Source organism: Haliaeetus albicilla, chromosome 16 (assembly GCF_947461875.1).
Source record: "Haliaeetus albicilla chromosome 16, bHalAlb1.1, whole genome shotgun sequence".
Classification (NCBI taxonomy): domain Eukaryota; kingdom Metazoa; phylum Chordata; class Aves; order Accipitriformes; family Accipitridae; genus Haliaeetus; species Haliaeetus albicilla.
The window spans coordinates 26,279,898-26,292,430 of NC_091498.1; the positions used below are offsets into that span (position 1 = coordinate 26,279,898).

At 48.4% G+C, this 12,533-nt stretch overlaps 1 protein-coding gene across 5 annotated transcripts in view; it reads left to right on the top strand.

Moving 5' to 3' along the window:
* Positions 1–12,533, top strand: part of BDNF (brain derived neurotrophic factor) — a 40,499-nt gene that overhangs the window by 17,498 nt on the left and 10,468 nt on the right. The window contains exon 1 of one of the 5 annotated variants that reach the window (XM_069804024.1): positions 3,017–3,306. The exons of 2 other annotated variants lie outside the window; for them this stretch is intronic. The gene's annotated coding sequence lies outside the window, so the exon portion shown is untranslated. Of the gene's footprint in view, positions 1–3,016; positions 3,307–3,778; positions 3,911–6,744; positions 7,371–12,533 lie in introns of those variants that run through there. 2 more of the 5 variants (XM_069804026.1, XM_069804028.1) reach the window with 2 other exon arrangements.

Sequence of the window (12,533 nt, forward strand, 5' to 3'; positions counted from 1 at the left end):
TAGGAACAAGATACTCGGTTTTAAGGTAAATGCGGTGAGGTGAGCATGCCGTGACAATGACACCGAGAGGCTCGATACGCTGAATTAACCAAACCGAAGACTCCAGAAATGGGCCTGCCTGCCCATTTCTGCCCCATGCAGCCTGCAGCGTAGCTTTCCTTTTGAGTGCCACTCAGTTCCGATGCCCGTACAACCCAAACGGGGAAAACATCGCCGCACCTGAGAGGGGCTGGGGGATGTCCTTTTTCAGACACGACAAGAGGGAACTCTTTCTGGGGCCACCTGGGAATCCACAGGAAACATCAGGATGTCTGATCACTGCATCCCACGTATCCCACAAATTTCGAAGGCGAGGGTTTATGTATGCCTCCAAGCTTACAGTATGTCTTGCAGACAAAGGAGTGGAGCTCTGACCAAGGCACTGTCTCCATGTGATGACTATTGGTTGCTTCACAAACTAATACCTTGTGGGCCCAATCTTTTGAGGCCCATTCATACAAAATTCTCCTTGAAGTCAGGGTCTGACTGAAAAATATGGAGCCCAGCTTGTGTGTGCATTAAAAATCCAAACAGATCATTATTTACACTACTTTTTCATTTTCCCAGTAATCAAGCACTGGCTGGTAATAATCCCCAAAGGGCTGATTATACTGGCAAGATACAGCAGCTCTCTGACCACACCTCTTCCCCGGGAAAAGCTCTACACCGGGGCAAAAGCAGCGTGTTTGCAGCAGAGCAAAATGGGAATTTCAGCACAGGGTTGCCTGGAATTGATGGTTCTCATGTTCTTAGCAGAGCTGAGCTGAAAGCGCGTACCACAGAGTGAGGACTTGTCAGGCGGTCCGTAACACGCTTCCTTTCCAAAATTAAAAAACTTGTTCTGATTGCAAGCAGACTTTTTCAGAATATGTGCCTTCGCCTTCGCTCCTGAGAGCAAGCCAGCAGATGCTTCAGTGTCTCTAAAGCATGATACACGCTGCTGCTCATCTGCATGTTTAGTGTACCGGGAGAAGAGTCCTTCCTCCAGGAATAACATGTGTGTAATGTATTACATTACAGCTAATTAAAGTAGCCTCTGCTGCTGCTGTTAATCTTGACTGGTAGATCATCCAAATATTTGCAGGCATCGTCTTATGAACACAGAATATTAAAATTATGCTGTCTTACCGCTGTGCAAAAAGGCTGCTGGAAACATGGTGCCCTGGTGAAATGGGGCACCCACACTAATCCAGTCAGACTCGGAAAGCTGAACGGTATCACGGAGAGAAGTCCAAAATGGTAGAATAAAATGCACACGTTAGCCAGTTCCAGTTACGATCCCCGTGTTTGAAATCGCACTCAAACACCCACCCGGCGGTGTCGCTGAGAGACAGAAGGTTATACCGGTATATTGGAGTGGGAAAAGAAATGGCTGAGGTATTCCTAATGGCAGAATTCGAGTATTACAGAAATAGCCGAGCAGGAGTTGGGCTAAAGAGCTACCTTTATTAGCGACTATCTATCAGACAGCAAGAGAGCTGGGCGTAATTCCTCAGGCCCAGGCTGTTAGGGAGGACTTTGAAAAACCATCTTCTGTTCTTGTAAACTGAGTAGATTTGGACTGGAAATCACTGGGACAAAAGAGATGGAACCGTCTTCACAGCTCAGCAACGCTTTTAGTTCAAACACGCAAAACCAAAGCCCCAAGTGCAAGAAGGATGGTAATGTGGTACTTGAACATGATTTTTAAAGTTCTTAAAGCTGCAAAGGATATTAACCACCAGGCTTGTTTCCCTTAATATATATTAAAAGCCGTTTTATATGGAAGGCCTTAGGTGTACTCAAATTTCAAACGCCTGGGATATTTTATTACTTTACTGATCTAATAAATGCAGGTGTTTCATAGCAAAAGCACACAGGCAATCAGACTGTCTGAAGGCAGCAATGAGTTGCACACATTCCTCCTAGTACAAATAGATGGCCACGAGCGCACTGAAGCGGATGGGCCTTTGGCATTACTTGCGATTAGGCGGCAGTCAGGCTTTAAGGTGTGGAAAGATAACTTGTTTTAACCGATTCATAAAAGAGATGGGGCGTCTTCTTCCGAAAATCGCCCGCCCCCCAGTTTTACCAGCGAGGGGACAGGGGACGCGAGGCCACGACGGCCCGTGCCAGGCCGGGGCCGAAGCGGGCGCCTCTGCCACGGCCGGCTCTCGCCGTGGGACGTGGCACAAGGCGCCGCGTCCCGCCGGCACACGCGTGCGCTCCCACTCCCCGCGGCCAGCCCGGCCGGGGAGCGTGCCATCTCTCTGTCTTTACCGAGATCAAATGGAGCTACTCAATCAGGGGGTGCCATTATTGCCTCCACCATGCAATTTCCACTATCAATAATTTACTCCATGCGCTGCGCAGGCAAGAAGGGGGCAACGGCAAGACAGATTTTTGACAGGAGGGACGGAGAACCACCCCGCGGGCAGCGGGGCAGAGCCGAGCCGGCCGGGTTTGGTGTTTTTCGCCCGGGATCCCGCGGGCACCGCGGCCGTCCCTGGCTCCGCCGGCGGGCGCTGGCGCGACGGGCGGCTCCGGCTGTCGGTGCCGGTGCCGGTGCCGGTGCCCGGCCGGGGCAGAGCCGCCTCCGGGCCGCCCCGGCTCGAGCTTGAGCGCCCGCGCCCGCAGAAAGTCACCGGTGTAACGTTACCTGGGGCGCTCATTAATAAGCAATGCCTGTTATTATCTTGATTGCATTCTTAATAGGCAAACTACGGAGAGGTCAGCGCGGGAGCGATATTTAAATGGATCGGGGCTTGCTTAATACCCGCCGGAGTAAACCAATATCCCGCGGCGGGCGGGCAGGCAGACCGACCGACCGACCGACACCCCCCCGTCCCCCCCACCTCCGCCTCCCGCTCCCCGCCCGGCCCGGCCCGGCCCCTCCGCGCCCTGCCCGCCGCTCGGGGGGCGCCGGGGGAGCGGGGGCCGGGCCGGGCGGGCGGGGCCGGGGAGGCGGCGCGGAGGCTTTAAGCGGGGCAACGCGGTTGCCTGCGGCCGCCGCAGCCGCTGGCCGGAGGCGCCCGGGCTGGGGGGCGAAGCCGCTCCGCGGGGAGGCGGCGGCCGGGGCCGGGCCGGGAAGGCTCCGGTTGGGCGGCGGGGGTGGAGGATCCGGCTCCCGCTGCCCTCCCGCCCCTCATAAAGCTTTGATGAGACACTTGAGCCGCCGCCTGTGTTGCCGGGGCGGCGGGTAGGCGGCCGGTGTGAGACTTGGGAGCCCGGGGAGAGGATGTGACTTCCCGGAGGGGGAACCCGGACAGGCTTTGTGTGGACGACGAGGTACGGCGGCGCCCCGCCGGGGAAACTCGAGGGGGCCGGGGGCGGGGGGGGCGGCGGGCGGCTGCGGGCCGCCGAGAGGCGTCCGGGGAGCGGGAAGGGCGGCGGCGGCGGGGAGGGCAGGGCCGGAGCTAGCCCCGCGCCCCTTTGTTCCCGCACCTGTCGGTCCGGTCGGTGCCCGGCGGGGGCTTCTGTCGGAGGTAGCGGCGCTCCGCTCGTCGGCGTGAGGGAAGGGGGGGGGGGGGGGGGCGAGCGGCGGGGCCGGGCGGCCGTTGGCGCTTCACCCGACGGCGGGGGCGAGGCGGGGCCGGGCGCGGGGCGCGCTGCCCGCGTGGCGGCGCCCTGCGCGGGGCGCGGCGGGCGGTTGGGCGGCGGGCGGCGCCCCCTGGCGGCGGGCGCGCGGCGGGGCGGAGGCCCCGGCCCTCTTCCCCTCAGCGGCGGCGACGGCGGCGGCCGCCCGCTGGGTCCGGGCGGCGGGGAGGGCCGGGGACCGGGCGCCGCCCCGGTTCTGAGGGAAAGGTGCCGTCAGGGAGGGGAGCCGTGCACTTGTTGAGGCTCGGGCGTCGCTGGAATGTGAAGCACGCCGGGCACCCTCACCGGGATTCCGGTGCCATGGCGGGAGAAGGGGGGGGGGGTGTCCTCCGCCCCTCCCGCCGGGCCCGGGGAGCCCGCCGTGTGCGGGGCCGGGGAGGGAGGTGGGCGGCTTGGGCGGCCCTCGGCGGGGCGTCCGCGCTCGCCGGTGCGCGGGGAGGAGGAGAGGGGGGAGGTTGGGTCCTGCCCGCGGGGTTTGACTTCACGTTGGTGCGGGGGGAACGGTTATCCTCCGGCCTTGGACGGTAAATGCGGTTGGCAAAGGTTTAACTTACACTTCGGAAGCCTTGCGCTCTCCTGCTGTTCTGTTTTGGGTTTTGTTTTTTGGTTGTTTTTTTTCTTTTATAGGATTAAAAGGACAAGGTGTTACAACCGTGGGCCACGCTTGCTGTGCTTATTTATTTTTAAGAGGTGCTATTGGTGTCTTGGTTTGTACTTTAGGGTTAAAATGCCTACTTTTCCTTTCGGTTTATTGTAGTTTGCTGTTCTGAGGTTATGACTATTTCGAGATCAATAGTCATTACTTATTTATGTTTCTAGTAACACAGTTCTAATGAATGCAAAGAATCTATCCCGGCGATACATTTTTCTTCAGCAAGGATTTCTGTAATCTTTAATTCATGGTGTGATAAGTACATAAAATGAATTTCCTTGGTCATCTGTAGATAGGAGCAAAGGGCCGGGCAACGAGCCGCCTGCTCGCAGGCAGGACCAGCCTTCGCGTCGCTAAGTTTGGGTGGCCGTTGGGTAGCAGAAGCGAGGGTGTTTTGCTCTGTTTGTGCGTGGTCGGCTGTCCCAAGCGAGAAGGTCGTCGCATCGTCCCGCTCGTTTGTGTCGGGTAGCGCTTTGGTACAAATCAATGGCTCTGTTTGCAGAGCAGGAGTGCTGCCTGCGACCGCTTGGGTGAGAACTTGACCCCAGTGATGGCCCAGAGTTAGTCTAGGTGGGGAAGAACATAAGCAGAGGGGACACTCTTGGCTCTATCTGGGCTGCGAATCCCCTGGTTTGGCATGTGAGAGGAGGTAGCAGCTGTCAGGGGGATGCTACCGGCAGTGGCAGGGCGCTGGCTGTGTAAACAAACCCGGGGCAAGGGAAAGGGAGAAGGCAAACCGTGACATTCTCCTGCCCGCTCTGGGAGGAGCGGGACAGAGTGCAGTCCCTCACCTGGGAGTCAGGGCAAGGCAGTGGCTCCCTGTCAACTCTAAAATACCTTGAAGGAGCTGGTAGATGTTTCAGCTATTTACTTAACACGACTAGATACAGGAGCCTTTCTACAGGGCTCTGTAACTCACAACAATTTTCTGCGGTAGTACTACCACTTAATGTTCAGCTTCACTGAACCTCGGCTGGGAAAACCCATTTATAAGTAGCGTGCCTTCTGTTCACGTTGCCAGTGCACTCTGCTTTCTGGAGCTGCAGGGTAGATCCTGTCGTTACATGGCTGTGAAATCAGGGTAAACCGGGTCAGAAGGATCAAGAACACTTTATCTGAATAATCCAGATATAACAGTGGAGGAAAATGGGAAAGCACTTTTATCTTGGTGGGAGTAAGGCTAAACTGAAAAAAGTTTAATTTCAAGCAGCGTGCTTTTAAACACGAAGGCATTATGTTGTAGTGTAGTGCTATGGGAGTACTACAATATGCTGAAATACTACGAAACGTAGTGCACAGATGCAAAGGATTTTAAAGACTCATTAAAATGTGAAAGAATATAGTGGAAGATAAGGATCTGTGTTTTTGCTTAAAAGCTCTGCATATAGTGAGTGCTGAGCTGAAAGCAGCTGCAGCTAAAAGTCCTTGCAGTATCCGTACCACTTTCTGCAACTCTTCCTCTGCTGTTACAGTGAGGAAAACACATGAAGCTGCGTGTTTAGCTCGGATAGTAGTTCTCTGCCAGGGTGCAGGTATAAAAGCAGGTCACAAGAAACTTGCGAGTAGGAGACCCTCTCATCCTTTCTATGGGTAAGCCTGCGTGAAGATGAGAAACAATTCACTCTACTGAGTGAAATGTGTGATAGGTGTGATCCTATTAAAAAAAAAGTATTTCCCATATTCTGCCTTCCTGGTTTGTATAAAAGGCTGAAATGTTGTTCTAACAATGTGCCCTGTGCCTACACTAGAAACGTCACGTTAGGCATTGTGTGAATTGGTGGAGGCTCCACTAGAAGAGGATATATGCTTTTAATAGGTTAATTGTGAACTTGTCTTGACCTGTTTTCAAGCATATGTTGTGAGCGCTTGGTTCCTCCTAAATAGCTAAAATGCTGCTTAATTAGGAAACTCTCAATCATTTCTTAGATCATTTCATACACTGGCATTCTTGGTAATGCTTAGCTGTGAACACCCTTTAAAAGGAAGCTTTTAAAAGCGCTGAAGCTAAGCTATTTTTGTGTGTTGCTGAGATGAAGCGGTAACTCAATAACCTACTGTCTTCAGTTCCAGCTAGGAAGGTGCTATGCGTAACAACTCTTTTGTTCCCTGCGGTACGCCATTAGGAAGCAGTACAGGTGCGTACCGAGCAAACTGCCTGATGTGTGAGCCGGGATGGGGCTACTAGGCTGTGCCCACTTGTCAGCTCACAAATCTTACTGTTTCCCTTCCTTATCCATACCCGTTATTCGGTCTTATCTTTGACTAAGTTCTTTGGGGCAGAGATCATCTTGCCTGTCTTCTATTCCTGGTGCCTGACAAGGACTTCTCGGTGCTCTTGCAATACAAACAATAAATAACAGATTTTGCTACGCAGTGTATACAGGCAACTCTGCCATGGTCCTTTAAACTTACATGTTATCAACATAAGTCCTTATGCTACTCGATTTGGAAACACTGGAATACACAATAACAGAAGAATAAAATGCTTTACTTTTGGAGATACACGTGTGAGTTAATAGGGTAACCGTTATACCATGGCCTATGTCCTCTGATACAATCTTACGTTGGCCGTGTTGCTTACAATTCTAGGCTCTGAGCAGTCCCATGAGGAACGCCGTTCGCAGGAGTTGCCCATGCAGAACAGAACAAACCGTCATATGCATGAAGTGGAGGTGATCTGTAGGGTCAGGCTCACGTTTTCCTCCTTTTCAACATCCAGGACCTAATTATAAGGCAACTATAGACTGACGGAGTTCAACTGCTACACCCAACAGTAGCAATCAACACGGAACAGTCTGAAATACTGAAGATGCTATGACTTGACTAAATAGGCAACAGTCTTACCAAAAAAAGCCGACCTCATCTGAGGCACAGAGGGTTGGCTGGGGTGATGCTGATTTGATGTGATTGTAATCATTTAGTAACACTGATACTAGTAGCAGAACGTCCCAGTACAGCATAATTTAGGCATCACGAATGGATACAGCTGTCTGAAGAGGAGTACCACGGACAACCGGAGGAAGCAAAAGTGAACTTCGTTCAGTGAATTTTCATGCCCTGGTGACAGCTGCCATAAGGCTGTAGCAGTTGTATACTTTCCTCGGTAAGAATATTGTATCTTTCAGAGAAGTCATTTTTTGAAGCCAGTTAATTAGGACGGTTATTTCTGGCCGTGGCATTTGTACAGAACAGAAGGCATGATTGTTCTTATGTTTGTTTCTCTGAGTCCTTTGATCGACTAGAAGCTCTCCATGCTTTACGCTATAAATTACCTCAATACTTTGGCAGTTTATTTCTTTTCTTGTGTACTTGGTTAGGAAAATGCAGAAATCCTTGTGACTCAGCTTCAGACTACTATAAATTATGAAGAAATGGGGGAGGGGGTCACATTTCAAATTAGGAAAGGCAGTTCTAGGAGGATGGGAGGAATACTGGTTGCTAAATTTGAGATAAGCATCTCTTGGTATCTCAAAATCTGAGCAGCTACCGCCACCTAGAGATGCACAAACCGAACACGCTGCTATGGCTGGCTCTGGCAACTGAGGCTGCACGATCAAAATGAGTGAGGCTGTTAATCCCAAGAGTTCTCACGCCGCAGGAGTAAGTTCAGGGTATGGATGCGGGCTTTTTTTTTTCAACCCTGCGACTGAGGTGGTACCTGCGAATCCTGTTCTAGGGATGCAGGTAACTAGTCTTTATACAATCTTCCTGGTGTGGCTTAAATAGGTAAACAAGAAGCATCGCTTTCAGTAAACCATTTGCTGAGTAAACTTTAGACTACACCTAAAGAAGTATTTGCAAGTCAAATTTATACTGGATTGTAAGAGCTGTTGGTGAGACTTGATAGCGTATCCAAAGTTTGCACCCAAAAAAGTGCAATGTAGAACTAGTCCCTTAAGGATTTGAGTTCACGTGGGGTGGGGAGGTTTGTTCCCCATCCCATCATTGAAGTCTATGTAGTAGGGGGTGTCCTTTAGCAGGTATTTGGTGGAATGGAGAAAAATTCTGATTTTCTTGATGTATTTGAGTCAGCAGCCTGGTTTCACTAGATCCAGGATCTTCCCAATTTCGAAATTAACTATTGAAGTTGAACTGGGTACATAGATATTTGTTGCTACCTCAAATCTAACAATATGGAATACACTTTTTATATCTGCCCCTTGGTTCTTAGGATACACTTTCCTGTTTTGTTTTGAGCTCACGGTTTCTGATTTTTGTTTTGTACGTCAATCTTTGGCTATAGCAGGTTCTTCCTCTGCATTTGGGAGAGAAGAATAAGCACTGTTCCCTATTTAATTTGTGAGGAACTGCTTATAAAGAGAAACAATGTGCCTTTTTTACCCACTGAACTCAGAAGCTCATGTGCAGTTATTTTTGTTTGACTCTTACAGGCACAGTACATTTCAGGGGCTTTTGTAGTAACTGCTAGTTTATGGCTATCAAATGCCCAGTGGAATAAGAAACCCAATGCGACTAAACCTCAGCAGGAGTTGATAACTTCCATCTCTGAGCCTTGAAAATGCAAGCCACTAGTTGATTGCATGTACTGCACATCTTTCCAGGTGATGATTTTGATAATTTCTTAAGATACTTGAAATCTGTCAGTATAAAGTATGTTGGCATAAGGGTTTAATGTGTAGCTTGTGAGGGAACAGAGTTTTCCTGTGGCAAACTGAAGAGCTGTGATACAGGGATATTTGCCATTCAAGTCAGGAGGCAACTGTGAACTATTTATACCATATCAGGGTGTATGAGAGAGCTGTTGTACCAAACTAGTGTTTGAAAAACTACCTGTGGCTCACCTGGAGTTCCACATCCAAGCTCAGCCTTTCCAGTACGTGCACTGGGCTACAGGTAGGCTTGTAGTCCTTTGCACACATGTAGCATAGCATAGCAGGAGGAGTCTAGAAAAAGATCGAACTAGGTGAAGTCTTGAGCAAAATGCTGTTATATGCTCTTTATTAACTCGGCATGCAAAAGACTTGGAGCGTGTTGCTGCAGTTAAAGCTGTAACAGTAAGAACAGGACTAAGTTGTATGTGTGTGTGTGTCCAAATCCTGTACTACGTTATCTTCTAAAAGAGAGTTAAGCTTAATCTTGTGCCAGTTCTGGGGCATGTTGTGCCTTATCTAATGTGATCAAAACACTGCTTTCTTTAAAAAAAAACCAGCTCCTGGAGAAATGCAGTTTTGTCTAGATCAAGGAATTAAAGGTTATGATCTCTGGATTCCTTAGTCCGTTATGCCATTTACTTTCTAAGCTTGGTGCAACATCAGTACCCATATGGTTTAGTTTACCCTTCTTTACACTGGCTGTGGTGCTCTCAGTGAGTGTTCAGTACTTGATATACTGAGATGAAAAGAAAACTAAACTTTATTCAAGGGGTGGATTAGTAAGTAAACCAACCTCCCCTCAGTCATAGCTGTCACTGTACCACAGAAGCGTATGGACACTGTTGGGATGAGCGACAGGACTTGTTTTGCAGTATTTCTAGATAATTGTGCCTGCTGGCTGCCTGCATTAAGACTTGGATCTTCACTTGCTATTTACATTCCTTTTGAGTTGATAATCCAGTTTGACTGAGCCGTAAATGCCAAGAGAGAAATGCTATTTGATAGAATTTGTACTGAAAGCCAGTGAGTCCAAGGGGGAAGCAAAGCCACTAACAAGTTGAAGCTGGCAAGGGTAACTTAACCAGAACCCATGCCAGGAAACTGTGGTGAAGTAAGAATTTGCTGCTGAACATCATGACCGGCCTTTATCTTTATAATGGGTTGAACCAAAACTAGAAATAAACACATCTGAAGTTCTCCATTTTTGCTTTTCCAGATATAAACATTACTGTTTATGTCAATGTCATGATTTTTTTTTTTTGTTGGCAGCTAGTGCCCTACAGACGGGTGAAGAAGGATTGTTTTTATTTTATGGGAGGCAAAGAAGGATGTTTCATGTCTTGTTACAACAGCAGGGTACTTACTGGTATGGTGTTAGCAAGTTGCTGTCAATGAAATGTGCAAAGAGATGGTAAGCAGGTGCTTCTTTACATCCTCTCACAGAAATTTAACATTTCGTGTAATAACTAGCAAAAGAATGTCTGAAAATGGGTTCTCCCCTTAAAAGCTAATAATCAGCACCCTAAGTTAAAAAAAAAGAACAAAGCTGCCTGCCTTGGAAGACTCATTTTAACTCCTTTTCTCTCAATTTTGCACTAATGATTAATTTCTGCTGCCCCCTGTGCAAAACCTTTCTGCCGTTGTAACTGCAAAAGTAGCAGGAACGTTAATGATGAACAAGGATGTTGCAGAAGGATAAGTGAGTCACTTCCACATGCCTCCATTAACAAAAAAAAAAAAGGCAGAAATAAGATTTAAGAAGAAACTACTTAGAGGTCTAAGCCTCCAAAGAAGTCTGCTTCTGAGTCTGACAAACCTAGATACAGCATCTTGAATTCCATAAACCTCAAGCATGATGTCGTATCACCTGGTTCTTAATCAGATTTGCTCAACGTGGATATTGTTGTATATTTTTTTCCTTGCTCCCATTCCTGTAACTGTTATGAAAATTATAGATCTTACACCTGGAAATACCAGAAATCATTCCCCTAATGGAAGAACAGGTATGCAATGAGAGCTAGAAAACACAATAAATAACTTCCATGCCTACTCTAAAACACTTTGGGGGAAGTCTTCAGTCGCAAAGCACCACCAGACCTGTTAGCATTCAAGTTGTACTCACTAGAAAATGACTGCGGGGGAACTGCTGATACTCTGCATATCTTGTAATTAGTCATGTTCAGGCATACTTCAAAACTGACTTGTAGTTTTGTCGAGGTCAGTCCTGAGCCATTTGTATTTTAATGCAAAGATGCATCTGTGGAGATGCATTGGGGAAAAAAAAGATGACTGGAAGTCGGTCATCTTTTTTTCCTTTTATTGTTTTGATGGGGTTGATGCTGCTACACTGGCTTCATCCCCTGTGAGCGCTGAGCATCCCTATTATGAGTAGGCATAGCCTTGCTCTTCTCCATTTTATACAAATTAAGGCTGACCTTTGGTCCCTGGCAAGCTGCCTGGTTTGTGTTTATAGGGCTGGTAAATACCTACTTGTGCAGTAGTAGTTTTCCATGGGAATAGGTCTTTCCTGAGTTTCATAGCACATTTGCTGCAGGTAAAAGGAGACTGTGAATGAGATGGGACGTTGTGTTGCATTTCAAATCAAACCTCTTAGAGGTTTTAATGTTGAAGAATGTTTCTATTTTAACGCTAGTTTTGCTTTTCTTGTTGTTCTTTGTTATGTAATGGTTGAGCCCACAAATTAGGAGCATGAGGCTAAAAGCTGAAGAATGAAGGAAGAAACAAAAAGACATATGGCAATAGCAGGAGGTCCTGCCACCCCACCTTAGGCTCGTGACAACATGCCCTACATTTAACCTACAGTCAGGAACTAATTAACGACACAGATGGAAGTGAGCTAGCATATGTATTCAAAAAAATACCCCTAAGGTTTTAATCAGCTGCCCTGCCTCTTTCTGGGTTAGACATCGAAGTTACCGTAGAGAGATTTGCAAAATATGTGAATGATACACATGGTTAAGGCAGCTTTGTGTAGTGGCTGAAGCGAGGGATTGGGAGTGGGGGCTGCCCTGTTCTCTGGTTCAGCAGCAACTTGCTGTGCAATCTGGGGTAAGTTGTTTAAACGTCTTTATGGGCTTCAGCCTACCCGGAAGGAAAATAGGATTTCTGATGCCGTTCCTCCTCACCCAAGTATGTTGAGATTCAGTGTTTGCCAAGCACTCTGGAAGCTTTGATAGTATGTTCTCCAAGAAATGTTGTGCAAGTGGAGAGTCACAGCAGCATAAGTAGCAGGTCTCTCTGCTTTTGCAGCTTGTAAGTGGTTTTTTCCCCTCTAGAACTACTAATTATCTCTGATAAGACAGGTCTGCTTTTGATTTTGACTAGGATGGTGACTTCTAGATAAGCTGGACTGTTGTGCAGAGATTTGGGAGAGGGAGAACACTTAGCTGTTTTCAACGGACTAATTGGGTAATTTAATGTTTCTCGCTTTAACTTTCTCTTTCCTCCCCCCACCCCCAGCGATTTGAAGAGAGGCTCTCCTTCCCTGCAGGGCAGTAGGATCTGCTTATGTGAAGGGACAGGTATTGAAGTTTTTCTAGAGAAGTGTTTATTTAATGACTGAAATCCCATATACAAACCTACCCTTTGGAGCTTAAGGGCTCTTACAGTGAGAACAGTATGCTGGCAGCAAA